Here is a 14269-nt window from a genome sequence, read left to right on the forward strand (position 1 = left end):
GAGGTGTGATGTTCTGCACCAGCACACTGCTCTAGCTTGATTAAACTCATAGGTTTTTTTTGTTTTTTTTCCCGCTCAGGTGTGACGTTGCCATTGTTGTAGACATCTGTTTTACTGTCAGTTGCGATCTGTATTTCCATCGAGCATAAGTGCCTTTTTTCATCCAAAACCAACCACCAGAGTAAATGCCGACGGTGTATGTTTTCTGCTAACCGTGGATATATTGAAACAACATATTTCTGTGTTCAATTTTCAATTTTCATGTTGTGGCAGTACTGTACTTGTGCTCTTGGTAGGTTAAGCCACAACAACAACAAAAAAAAAACTCTGGAAAAAAGTCATGTTTTGGCTTAAAATATCTGGGTTCAGTCACCACAGATACAGCTGGAAACATCCCACCCGCTTTTTTTCTCACCCGCTTTTGTTGCTACAAACACAGCTGGAGATTGCCCCATTCTTAAAAATATCCAGTGCTGTAGCAATGAGAAAATGTTGAAACACAGTCTCAAACTGAAAATGACAGGTTTGGCAGCCTCTTTCTCTTGTAACTTTATCACCATCTCCTCTGTCTCCTGTTGCAATAGTCAGTTCATGAACAAATTATGTGAACATAATGGTAGAAATTTCATAACCCAACTGCCAGAATACGTGTTAATGCTAGGTACATTTTTGCAAAAACACAAGTTCAAGCTGTACGTTTGGCTTGAAATACTTTTTTTGATCCCCATAAAAATGTCTGTAAATGTGCTGACTTCCTGGGTAAAACACTCAGTTTTGATTGCTGCAAACGTGACTGGGAATGTCCCGAGATCTACTTAAAGACACCCAGCTTTGTCCCCACGAACAAATCCGGAGATGGCCCGAAAATATCTGGTATTGGTCTCCACAAACACAGCTGGAGACGTCTCCATGTCTCTGTAAAGATATCCATCGGCGTCATGCTTACAGAACGCAGACTCAAACTACAGTCAGCTGCCTGTAACTCCACCAGTGATATGAAAGTCAGAAAAGAAAGCAAACATGTCACGTGAACATGACATTGCACGTTTTGCACCAACGTTAATACATAACCTTTGTGTAGCCCACTGAGTTTACAGAAACGCTAACCGCTAACATTTCATCCTCGCGACTCGGCTGTTTCCATCCCATAATTTGTCCTCGCTCCCCCTGAGCGAAGGCGCTGCTTGTTTTTAAAATGTTTCAATGGAACATTGACAGATTACACCTTCAGTGGCTAAGCAGGGATTTTTTATTCCTTTTTTTTTTCCTTCCTCCAAGCTGTCACAGCATTTGGCTCCATTCTTGAATGGACCCGAAAAAAAGGTGACAGAGCAAGTGGAAGTCAATTAGCGCGTGAAGACGGTTTGTCCATCCAACTGCCTGATGAGGTTCGAATTAAGAGCCATCACACCTCATCAAGTGCACTCTCCATACCTGAACTGCCTGTAGTGTCACACAATTGGTTTACCTCCTGGCTCTTTCTCCCCTCGACTGCACTCACAAGTTTCCTTCGTCTGAGCAGCCTGTCACCAGCTGTGTATCTGCATCTCTCTGTCTTCATATCCCTCGTGGCTGCAATGAAGAATGTGATGAAACAGTCATCTCTTTTTTTTTTTTCTTCTGGCAATCCATGTGTTTAGGGTTATTTATACTTCTCTCTGCAGAAAAGCACACACCAGTTAGTGGTTGATAATGAGCTGTGATGCACTCAAATGGAAATCAAATGTCCCCTCCCACCCCCCACACACGACGCTTTTTACTGAAGCTCTATGTTTTAATCGTTGTTCTGATCAACAGGACGTCATTAAAATGTATTTTCGGCACGAGCCGCTATTCCTTGTATGAAAACACGCCGCAACTCATACGATTAAAGACATAAAAAGCGCCATTAAGAAGTGTTTCGGCACGACGGAGGGCAAACCGTCTCTGCAATGCACATTCGGTAATGAAGCCAGTAATACGTGTTAACGTTATGGACAGTAACAAAAGGGCCCCATAAAATGAGTGAGTGAATAAAAATAATTTGAGACCGTCTAACTTTATATTCATGGTCAAAATTCCTCTATCCATTTTTTTTTTTTCTTCTCTCTCTCTCTCTCGCAGACAAAACCAATTTCAGTGCGCCTCAGCAGACAAAATGCCCGAACATACGGCGGCACATACTCTAAGTAGGAGTCTAACGGCGCTGGCCTCCAAAATCAAGTTTTGTTCTTCTCTCGATACCAATTTCCTTCCACAGATCCTGATTTTGTTCGAGCTGACTCACAACTAAAATGTTCTGTTCCTGGAACTTAACTCCCTCTCAGATTGTCTGTTTTGGTTTGGTTTCTTGGCTGAGATCAGCTCGGTCCTTTACCAAATGGTCCAATGTTTCATGGCTCATTTTGAGGTTGCACTGTCATTATTTGTGTCTCCAGCCCTATTCTTTTCTTGAATATATCTCAAAGTTTCGGTGGGAAAATCTGCATGCACACCAGGTCATTATGAACTTGGATGGATGAACTGAAATGAACCTGTAAAGAGGCTACAAAGCGAGCTAGCTGATGTTTTTCTAATAATACAGTTTGGGATTTTCAGACTGCACGTTTTAACAAAAGTCTAACCCCTAAATTACACCGGATCTGTTTCCGTTGCGTATCTGCTCCATTGCAGCTCTGGCGGTCTGGACCTTTCCGTAGCAGAGACGCAAGACTTCTATTTTCTGCTGAGTACCAAGCTGTTCCGCAACGTACGCGCAACCATAGTAGTTGCCCCAAAGGATTACATTACAGCTGTGGCAATCTATCCGCCTGATTCCACAACCTTTGGTTAGAATGAATCATTTACACAGCAAAATATGTATTACAGAACCCAGGTTTAAAAATATCAGAATCCCTTTACCGTGTTTTAGTTTTACACAATTTCAATTAGTCTGTGTGGTAAAATAATCGATTTTTAGAACAGCCTGATAGCGAGACCTTTAACTTTTGAAAGAACACAATTGCCCTTGTAAAAGTTGAATTCATAGGCTATAAAATGGGGAGCGTGACTATGTTCCCTCAGCCCTATGTTCCCACATTTCCTAACCCTAACCATTACATTTAAGGGAAATGTAGGAACACAAGACCTCATTTTGAAAATGTCCAAGAAATGTGGGAACAAAGGGCTGACCCTGTGGTGTGGTAGAATCAGTAGTATATTCAGTGGTGGCACACTACAGATAAAAGGGCCTGTTATCTGATAATTATACGTTTGTTTGCTGACCTTATGGCTCTTTTTCTACATGTTCATGTCTCTAATGCAACTGACTCAACATAATGAGGGTGAATTCAGTGTGTCATTATCTTGTTATTACCATTTGCGGCCACGTTGACAGAGGGGGAGGAGGTTAATGCTTCAATATGCAGCATTTAGCTTAAAGTCTGCCTCTTATACGCACACAATGTTTGATTTCACTGCACAGCGGCCAGTTTCTTTTACCAGTCCCAATGGGAAGAGCTAGAACACCCGAAAAAATACAGGAATGGAAACCAATATCAGCCAACATTCATATTTTATGGGGTAAAGAACATAGCTGAAGTGTGCACATACAGTATCAGATATTTGGCTTTTATTTGTGCCGACATAAATACAATTTTCTATTTTTTGTCATTCCCGGAGCCACTCGTGATCTTCTTATGTAAAGCCCTTTATTGTTAGTAATTTATTTATTTCCACATGGTGTGGAAACTCGTGTCATGTTTGACTTATCCTGCTGAAATGATTAAGGCAAAGGCGTAACAATGCCAATCAGGCTTTAACTCTTCGAGGACCCCTGTTCCTAATAGCATCCCCTTACATTTTTTTTTTTTCACTCCCATCTTTTGTAAGGCGCCGCTCTGTCACTACAAAACAGAGAACTTTATACGTCGTGAAGGGAAAATGGGTTGAGCGAGCGACTGTCAACATAACTTAGCCTGGAAATAGATGCCTAATACACTTTCGATGGACCGCAGCTTTACAATTTGAGTCTCAGCGGGGGAAACATAAATGTGGTGTGAGCAGTGAGTGGCCACTGATATCCTTCACTTGTGAATCATTTGCTCTCAAGGTCCTGACAGGCTGGCGTTTATGCAGCCTCGACACATAAGTTAACTCACGACTGACGTATTACCTTACATTTTTCTGGGTTCGCTTCGTGTTTCAAAGGGAAGTTGGAAGAACGGCTCAAAGATTGCTGTTTTGAGTTTCAGCTTCTAGACAACATGGACCATTGGCCTACCATTAAATGTATTTTCCTCAGGTGGAAAGGGTACAATCAACAACATTTCTGGGTCAATAACAATGCAGTAGCCGCATTCTCACTACCAACTCGTCAGATATGGCAGCCTGGTCAGTGACATTATTAAAGCAACATTATCTAGAATAAGGCATTTTGCATTATTTGGGCATTTTGCATTATTTGGTCGCCTATTTCAGCAGGTTTACCAGTGTTTAAAAAAACCTGCAATTACAGAATCTTGTATACAATTATATTGGTGTTGATATGTTTTTCCTCTAGCGCCACCATGAGGATGACAGTTCGACAGTGGCTCAAACCACCGCTGCTCCTGAGCACAGCGCTGCAGAGATTTGCGAAGAAGCATCAGGACACACGCGCGACTTCTTAAACTGTAGAAAAAGGCCATCAGTCGAACAAATAATCCGCAGAAAATACTCCACTGTTGTCTTAATATTATTTTCTCGGGGAGTTTGGTTCGAGTGAAAAATGGGTTTCCTCGGAGCACACTTTGGATAATTATCCCGGGTGAATGGCAGCCACCCCAACACCTCTGTCAAACTAGGAGGCTACTAATGAGGAGAGCAGCACACTTTCACCCAGAATATATTAGCATCCCATATGAGGACGCTGTCAGCCTCTGTTACTAACCATCCACCACAGCTATCCTTAGGAAGAAATATTGTTTTCTTCCTACCGCTCTTCATCCGTTTTCTTCACAGCCTCATCATTAGGTGTGCCGTTTCAGGCTCCCATCGGTGCCCTTTGCAGTTGACTGCGGTGGAAATCGTTGGGATACTCCTCACCCACATCCTACAACGTTGCGCTATGGTTACGATCGGGACTAAATGACCTCATGATACCATCTTGCTGTTGAGTGATTTTTTTGTCACTGTTAAAACTGTGTGCCATCGATACAAACCTTAAAAAAAGGGAGTTTGACTCTGGTTATGTGTGAGGATCTTTTTTTTTTCCCTTCACAAATCCTCACTTTCGTTTCCACACACAGCGAGGAACATGACTAATGAGTCATTTTTGGGGGGGGGTGGAAATACCTCGAGCGGCGGTTCTCCAGCCGCTCAGCGTCAAGGACCTCTAAACTGACGCAAATTAAACTGGACAAGCATTTTTCTTTGAGATGTTTTAGTACAGAAGAAAATGAATGAAAATGTATCCGCATAAATTCTGTAATAGCGTCACTTATGAATGGAATTATATTGAAATCAAACTATTCCACTTTTGTGAAGGACCCCCTGGAGCAACCTCAAGTACCCACAGAGGTCCCACTTTGGTTTTTATTCAGTGTTTGTTTAATTCTCGGTCAGCAGCTGGTTGCAACAAGAAATAAAGATTTACAAAGGGCTTCTGATGCCTCAGCACATGCTCCCGTCGCCTTATCTTACCCCTTGTGTCTCTCTTCTTTTATACCTGCCCGGTGTGTGCTTAGGTTTTACAGTGGCATAAAAATGGACAATGGAAGAACAAGCCCTCTGCTTCTGTGTAAAGCACTGCTTGTGTCCAGCAGAAAGCACCGTGTTAACCCCTATTGTTGCTTGTTGGCCCATTCTGTGTCAGTACATGTGGTTATGATACGTACGCAATGAATCAGGTACAAAACGGAGAAGACTGATAGAGAGACAGTACAAAGAATTTATGATGTTATTTTCAAATATGCTTCTTATAATCACCCTTGTCTTTCAGCATGTGGGTAGATTCTTTTTGTTTTTTTTGGTACTTTGGTCGAGCTTTCAGCAAATAGTCAACTGTGTTTATCAGAAAATTTAAATAACAACATGCAATCAAAATGCAATACCCATTCGGATTAATTTGAATTTGATGAGAATGCATCCGAGCGGAGGTAAATGTCCAATTTTCATTCAGTTCGACCACAATGTAGAGCTGGTGTATTACAGCCCAGTCGCTTCTGCAAACCACTGAACCGTTCACATTCGTACGTGTCAAAGGCCAGGAACCATATTGACATTCCTACAAAATGTGTCATATCACGTTTAACATCGCACGTTCATGACCTGACTTTCACATTAAGAGTTGGATGGGATGGTCTGGAGTTACTGGTGAGAAGGCTGCCAACCAAGTGACCACAGTTCAAGACTGTAAGTTTGTTTTTGGCATAATGATTTTTTTTTTTTTTATTTTATTTGTAAGGCTCTTTATATTGAGCAAACAATCTCAAAGTGCTACATCAATAAAACAAGAATTGGAGAGAGAACGTCTCCAACTAGACTAATAAAAGTCTTTCTTAAAAAGGTAGGTTTTTAGGCCCTTTGGCATGTATAATACATTTTGTAGTTGTAGCTTAACCTGACAAGACAACTGAGAAAACAATTGTATTTAAAATTCGGGGTTGGCTTATGGTTTGGATGGGATTATTATATATTTTCATGCGCTATTGTGACGTACGTGACACCAAGATGCAAAGTAAGCAAGACAGAAAAACAAAGTAAAGTTCACGTGACCAACAATCTAACCACGTGCTGCATATTGTCCTGCTTTTTTGTGACATCTATGCAACATAAAGAAAAGTAAAGTTTTGACATATCCTTGGCTTCTAAAACAATGCACATTGCCAACATTTATAATGGCGAACGGGTTGTATATCAAACAGTTTACAGTATTTACCTTCGTCAATATCCATCAGTAATTCCCTTGTAACACACGCCGCTCATGGCTAGGCATTCTGAATTATTGCCTGTAAAGCTTGTGATCTTATAGTCCTTTACATCGACTGCAAGGCCAAACACAAATACACAACACATCACCCGACGGACCTTCGGTTCAAATTACACTATCGCACGCAGTTGAAGCACCGTCCGCACACAATACGACATACGTCACTGTCATCTCATATCGATCCTGCGTTGCAGTTTGCTTCACACCGTGCGTGCTCCTCAACAGGACACATAAAGAGCCTCTAACAATGTGAGTTATTTGTTTTATCAGGTCTTTTAAAGCGTAACATCTCTGACTTAAGCAGAGACAGCAGCTTTTCATGCCAATGTGTTTCATCTTTTCAATAAGACGTGAATAACGGTGTCGCCTCTATACAGGCTTTTAGATGCAGCACTGATCCAGAGAGGTTTTTATCCAGGGGACCGATTAAAAGGACCTCATTAATGTAGAATTTATCTAAAGTGTAAATAATAATCAGGTATTTCTTACAACATGAATACGTACGTTAAAAGGCACCAAATCAATGGACTCTGTGTAGCCGAGAACTCAAAGGCTTTTCTGACAAGGACAAATTGCTGCGAGGGAAATAAGAGGACACGTTTGGGCCATTGAGAGTCAGCACAGTCACCAACAGTTGATACAGCGACACATTATTATTTTAAAAATCCATGATGCGTGGGTTCAGACAAAGCCCAGGGTCACCGCTTTCAGGCGGCCCCGCACGCAGCTGCTCTCTAACAGAGATTTCACCGAGGAATGAAATACGCCCGACAATTCATCTGAATTCATGTGAGGGTGTCGTTTTTATTATTTTTATAATGTTGTTCTCTACTATTTACAAGAAATAAACAGTATTTCACATTTCTATCCTCAGTGTTATTCATTTAGCTGCAAGGTCTTACAGTTCTATACTTTTTGTGTGAGAAAAGGAAATAATGTAGTTCTGCGTGAAGGACTTCACCGGCACCACAACCAAATGGATTATTCAAAATATATAATATTATTAGAACAATTTGCAGATAAGTGTATAATTTAACAAAAGGCAAATCCAGCCCTGTCTCCTGGAAATAATATTAAATTACATTTTATACACAAATAATTTACAATAACCCTGCTGGAAAAACCAGCACCAAAACCCAACATATGCTGGTCTTGTTGACAAGACCAGCATATGTTGGGTTTTGGTGCTGGTCTATGCAGGTGAGGGAATATTAATTAGCGGACCTAACAAATTGGTAAAATTCACAGTAAATCTCAACAGTAAAACACAAAATATCTATAAAACTACCAAAGTAAACACTGAATTTACATGTCCAGTGTAAAACTGCAGCAGTCCCGTTGTGTAAGACCTGCTATCTTTCTTTATTTAGGCGCTGATTTTCAAAAAAATCCCTCTGGCCTGATTGCATTGGACTCAGATCACCTGTGCAGGGTGGTGTTGGTGGAGACGGACTCCTAAATGAGGAGTGGAAGCAGCTTGGGGCTTTTCTCCTCCCAGCCAATCAGGGTGTGACGACGCCCCCCTTTTGTGAAGGCTCAAAACAGGTGGGGAACGGCACCCAGGTGGCTCCTACTCTCGATCTGATGCTGTCACCCTCTTAGGGGCCGTCCACACGGACGAAAACTATCTTTTTTTCCTCGGTCTTTCTCGGCATCGTTTCAAGAATATTTGCGTCCATACGGATCCACTGGAAACGACCGAAAACGCTGTAGTTCCTATTCCAGGCCTCTAGGTGGCGCTTGAAATTCACCAAAAACGGAGAAGAAGACACGGAGCATGCGCATTAAGCTTGCGCGCTGTAAACAAACAGACAGTAGACGAAGAAACCGAACACAAAAAGAAGATGAAAATGGTTAGTACAAGGAAACAAGAATCGTTTGTGTGGACCGTTAATGAGGTCGAACTGCTGCTGCGACTCACACTCAACTACAAGGCGAGTAAGTTGCAAGAAAGGCTCAATATCTTCTGCGGCACGAACACGAGCATGTAGTCCGCCATTGTTGTTGTTGTTGTTATGAGACGTCGCGGGTTCAGAGGTCGGAGGCAAGAGGTGAGGGGTGGGGCGATGGTGTCATCGTTTCAGAAAGTATGCAGATTCGCTGTCCACACAGAAAACGGGAGGGCTGCGTTTTTGGATTTTTCCACCCTGAGACCCGTTTTCAAAAAAGTGCGTTTTCAGGATCCGTATGGACGGTCGGCCAAAACGATGCAGTACATGTGCGTTTTCGCAAAAGAGCGTTTTCGTCTGGACGGCACCTTATTCTGAATCCCCGACTCACTGAGAACCTCCTCCTCTTAGATATCCAGTCAGAAACACTAGTCTGTTTAGGCTCGGTCGTGTTTTCTCGGCTGCCCCGCGTCAGTCTATTGCGGAGGCTGTGTTTTATTCTTGAAGCCCTTGAAACCCTACAGCCCCTATACACCCTCAGTTTGAGCATTTTATTTCACTGGGGCTTGTAGGAGCACATTTCAGTTTGATTTTACCCTGAAGAGGCATTTGTTGTTTTATTGTCCAAGTAGCTGACATTGGGCATCCCCTCTAGATTTACATGTTTTATGTTTTTAGATTTTTATGTATGTTGGAGGTTCCCCAACCTTAGCCTGTAAGCACAGACGGGAAAACGGATGCAAACCCTGGATTCTGTTGTCCCTCTCCTGCACTTTGTCTCTCCCGACCCAACCCGACAACCTCTCTGTGGCTCCAGCACGATACGCTCCTTCAAAAAAAAAAAGACCGTCTCTGAACATAATCCAGGAAGTGCTTACATTTGTCACCACAGTGTGATTAGGAAAACAACAATAATATGTTTTCTGGGGGACGGGGTTGACACATGAATATATTCACATCCATGTTATGTGCAGGATTAGTCCTACCACCACAACAACAAAGTGGAAAAACAACCCTAACGAGGTGACACAAGCTCGGCGCCGCTTCGCCTTCGCATGATCTTTTCTTTGTCGGGTTCAGAAAACGGGTAAGAAAACAAGAAAGGCTCGGTGTTACTTCGCTGCATTAGCTGCTGAGTCGCCACCAAAGCCACCGCTGGCATTAACTGGATTTCACGTCAACTAAAACCGAGGCTGTGTTCCTGCACTGCAGCTGCCGGGAGTCTCAGTTATTTGCTTCCCAAGTCACCGGGGTTGTAAACAGAAATGTCTTTTTTTTTTTCCAAAGGTGATAGGAGAAACCATTCATACTTATACTAGACCCAGCTGGCCTTATTTTGTCCTCTCGAGCGCTCGAAGAACAAACTCCTAGAGGCCACGTTTCAGAATTATAGACACTTTACAGGTTCGGCTCCTCTGCAGGCTCGGCCCGCCTTCAAAGTCGCACACGTGGCGAGCCTGCCAAAGGTAGCTGCAGCCATCGGAGCGTGACTGATGGGACCGCAACCGGCCATAAGGGGCGCACACTGGAAACAAAATGAGTTCCGCTCGTCTGCCATCATCCTATAGGAAAAACAATGTCGCAGGCAGGGGGAATCTTAGTCCCGACACACTCCACTCGTCTCTGCTGCGGGAGCGAGCGAGCGAGCGTTCGCAGTGCTGAATCTCAGAGGAGCCGTCTCTGACCTCGGGCTCCACGTCCCGTGTACATATGCCAGAAGTGTCCGAGCTCATGATCGTGTGTGTGTGTGTGTGTGTGTGTGTGTGTGCGGTAATGAGAACACACGAGGCGACACCGGCGAGGCTGGTGGCGGCCGGTGCAGAGTAAATGATAAACTGCAGCGAGCGTGAACAGTGAAAGAAAGAGGCAGATCAGAGCAAATGCATTTTAGCAGCGGAGGGCACCTATTTAAATTTATTTTCAAAAAGTTCCAACTCGCTCTTTCATGGCCGGCAGCCTCGCCTTATTTTTTCTTTTTTTTCCTTTTTCGGAGAGGCACTTTGAGCACCTCGAGACGAGTTGACAAAAACATAAAGAAGAGACAGGAAGGAACAGAAAGCAGATGAAAAAGAGAGAGAATTCTACACCTGGTATTGGGACATTTGTGCCCTCTCCCACATGTCTGTACCTGTCGACACACTCTCACAGGCTGAATACTAATATCCACACTTTCCTCCACCTGCAGGCTTAAAGACTCGGCAGACTCAAAGCGCGCGTTTCCATGCATTTTGAACGACGCGCTGCTCAAAAATCAAACGGAGAAAAAAAACAGAAAAATAATTCAAATATATTCCACATTAGATATTGAGTGTGTGTGTGTGTGTATAAAGTTACGTTTCATATTGCATATGGAAGTATTTTCCTTTTATCTGCAGGGACACACAGGCAAACCTTTTTTTATTATTTATTTTTTTTTATTTTCCTGTTTGAGGCTCCTTGGCCGACAGTTTACCGTCAGTATAGGATTAACAGCATTGTCAATTGTTGGCCATTTAAAATTAATGGGTGATTTAACCGTGCACATCAAACATTATACCGTCACATAAACAGGACAATTGTGGCCAGGATCTAAAGCGGCACACTCCTCTACTGTATGGCTTGCATAAACTCAATATATGGTCGAGGGGGGAAAAAAAATCTTCCTGAATCACAGAGGGAGAGGCTGATGGCATTGATTATACTCAGTCTCACAGTGAGCTTAATGACCTCAAAGCGCAGCGTCCTTGCCGGTGTGACGCAATCACTCTGACAGTTAAAGAAAGGAGCTAAATACATTTGCAGAATTGCCTTTTATTAGGAACCATATGAGGTACTTGCACTTTACTTTTCCATTTTATGCTACTTTTATAGTTCCATTCCACTACATTTCAGAGGTATATACTGTTACGTCTCCATTATACTAATACAGCATGTAGTAAAAGATGTGCTCCACCAGCTGCTGCAGTAGAGTGATGAAGACGCTGCTGCGTCGGTGATCGTAGTGTCATGATTTTGGATTGTTCGTGTTGCATTTTTATTTTATCTGCGTCCTGCTTTTTGTTTGTTTGACTTTTTTGTTCTCTCAGAGGTGGAGAGGCTGGGCGGGACTTTCCTGACGGCTGGAGCTCCGGCCTCTCAGACACCTGCAGCGCATCTAATCATCAGCGACAGCTCAAATGCTCTGGTCTTCTCTTTCCACTTGACGCCAGATTGTGTTTTCCACTCGTCGAGGTGGTGCACGGTTACTCTGCTAGCATTTACTTTCAGTGACCTTCTTGCTCTCGCGTCTTTGTGTGAGCCAACTCGACTAACTTTAATTTCCCCTCTCCCCCTGAGTTCGGTACCTCCGTGCTCCAAGCGGCTCTTTTGCCACCCTGCCTCCAGCCTTGACCCCACTGCGGATCCTCCGCGGTCTCACTCGCCGGAGCCTTCACCGAAGCCTCGGCCAACGCCATTGTGAGCCCCGCTGCTACACCTGCTGAGCCGCCTTCCTCTGCCTTCTACCGGAGCGATTCAAATAAATTCCTTTAACCTTCTCCCCGTCTTGGTGTCCTCTTGAGTCCAACTTTAACCTCCAACAAATTGTAATGTAATCTAGACAGATGGATGGATCTCTGAAGGAAAGTAGGCAATCGTAGCAGTGGGTATATTCCAATACAAGGACAAATGAATAAAATGCTATAAGAGGTAGTAAAATAAAGTACTGAGGTAGAAGAGAAAAGGTAGGGTGCAGTATTTATAGTGTATATTCTGAAATGTCTACTTTTCTACATGTTTTGACACCAATACTTAAAGGTTTTGAATGCATATTTTTCGCTTGGTACAGAGTATTTCTACACCGTGGTATTGCTACTTTTACTTAAAGCATCATTGTGAAGAAATTCGTGCTTTTGATATTTTGCGCATCCCAGTTTCTGCGTGCGACACCACTGTTTTAAATACAAAATCCCAGGTCTGTAACAGACAATTGATGTGTCTCAATTCAGGACCTGCAACCTTCGAAGGACCCGGCCTTTGCGGTCTTTGAAAGATCTTGTTAACCGCGTCAGCCGTTGTTAAATTGGTTTTAGCCTTTGGAGCGTTTCCTGGTTGCGTCACCAGATGTTTTACCCTTACGTCCATGATTTCTGCCGCCCGGGCCAGCGAAAGTGACGCTCTACGCCACGCAATGTCGTCATTTTCTCTCTTTCTTTCTTTTTTGGGCACGCAAAGAATCTTGGGATATGTGAGGCCACGAAGGATAGTGGCGGTGCATCCTCTAAAAAGAGGGAAAAGAAAGGCCGCATTTGTGGGCTGCATTTGGAGGAGCCTTCGGATTGGGCGTTGTGACGTAATTGGCCTTCAAATGCGACCACCGAAGAATGCAGACCCCGAATTGAGACACAGCAATAGCGAGGGCGCTAACTAGAAAACAAAACTCATTACATCATCACACTGAACCATCAACGTGATCCTGAGGCTGTTATTTTCAGGTTAACAAGTTTCATTATGTTGCTTGAGGTAAAAGATCTGAGTACTTCCTTCCCCGCTGCACGTCGGACGTGTCATACGAGGTACAACTCAATACCAAAGGCATAATCCACGAGCACGGAGCGAGCATTTGCATTCAGTATCTTTGTTTTTCTGCACCAGCTTCCAGGCTCTGTCACTGTGCCTCCTGCTCTGCGGATCCTCTCATCAGGCCCGACCTGCCGCCTGCTTCCTGAGCTGCTCCTTATCACGTAATTTGCTTATGCCACTTTATCTGCCGGCCAATTTGTTGCTCACACCCCGTCTGTTGTCATCATCGGAGGAGATGCACAAATACAGCTTTTGAACTGCAGACGCTAGGTAATGTCTGTGTGAGCAACTCCTTTACAGTCCACAGTCAGAGCTGCTGTCAGTGATGTATTCTTATTAACCTGGAATAAGAGGGTCGAGAGTCCCAGCCTAACTTGTGCAACACAGAACAACAGAAATGTGAATACGTGGCGACAGGGTGACTGATTCTTAAGTCAACTTCACCCCACTGGCGTTACACGTGTATCTACTGGGTTATTTTTGCAGAACGTTATCTGTCAGGTCAGTCTGTCGTTCAGTAAATTGCACAATTCAACTGCAGAGCTCGCTGCTGTACGTGTGTGTGTGTGTGTGTGTGTGTGTGTGTGTGTGTGTGTATCCTTTTAATGTAAAGAAACATACAATACTGGTCCCCTGGTACTTCAGCTTGACCCTTTTCCATTGAGAGCTCTTAGGAGGAAGCCATTGTGAAAGGAAACCAACGATTACTCCAAAGCAAAGGTTCAAATTCATCACTATATATAGATCATTGGTCAAGGTTAATCGACCTTGTTATCATGTGGGTCTTCTGGGATTAGCAACTCAAGGCTGGAACACAAACACAACCTGTTGGCCTCGGGCTCGGGGCTCGGTTTTGCGTACAGGGCGGAAGATGGATCGGAGGGTAAGGGGCAAGGACGGAGCTGTTGAGTGT

This window comes from Sparus aurata, chromosome 12 (assembly GCF_900880675.1).
Source record: "Sparus aurata chromosome 12, fSpaAur1.1, whole genome shotgun sequence".
NCBI lineage: Eukaryota > Metazoa > Chordata > Actinopteri > Spariformes > Sparidae > Sparus > Sparus aurata.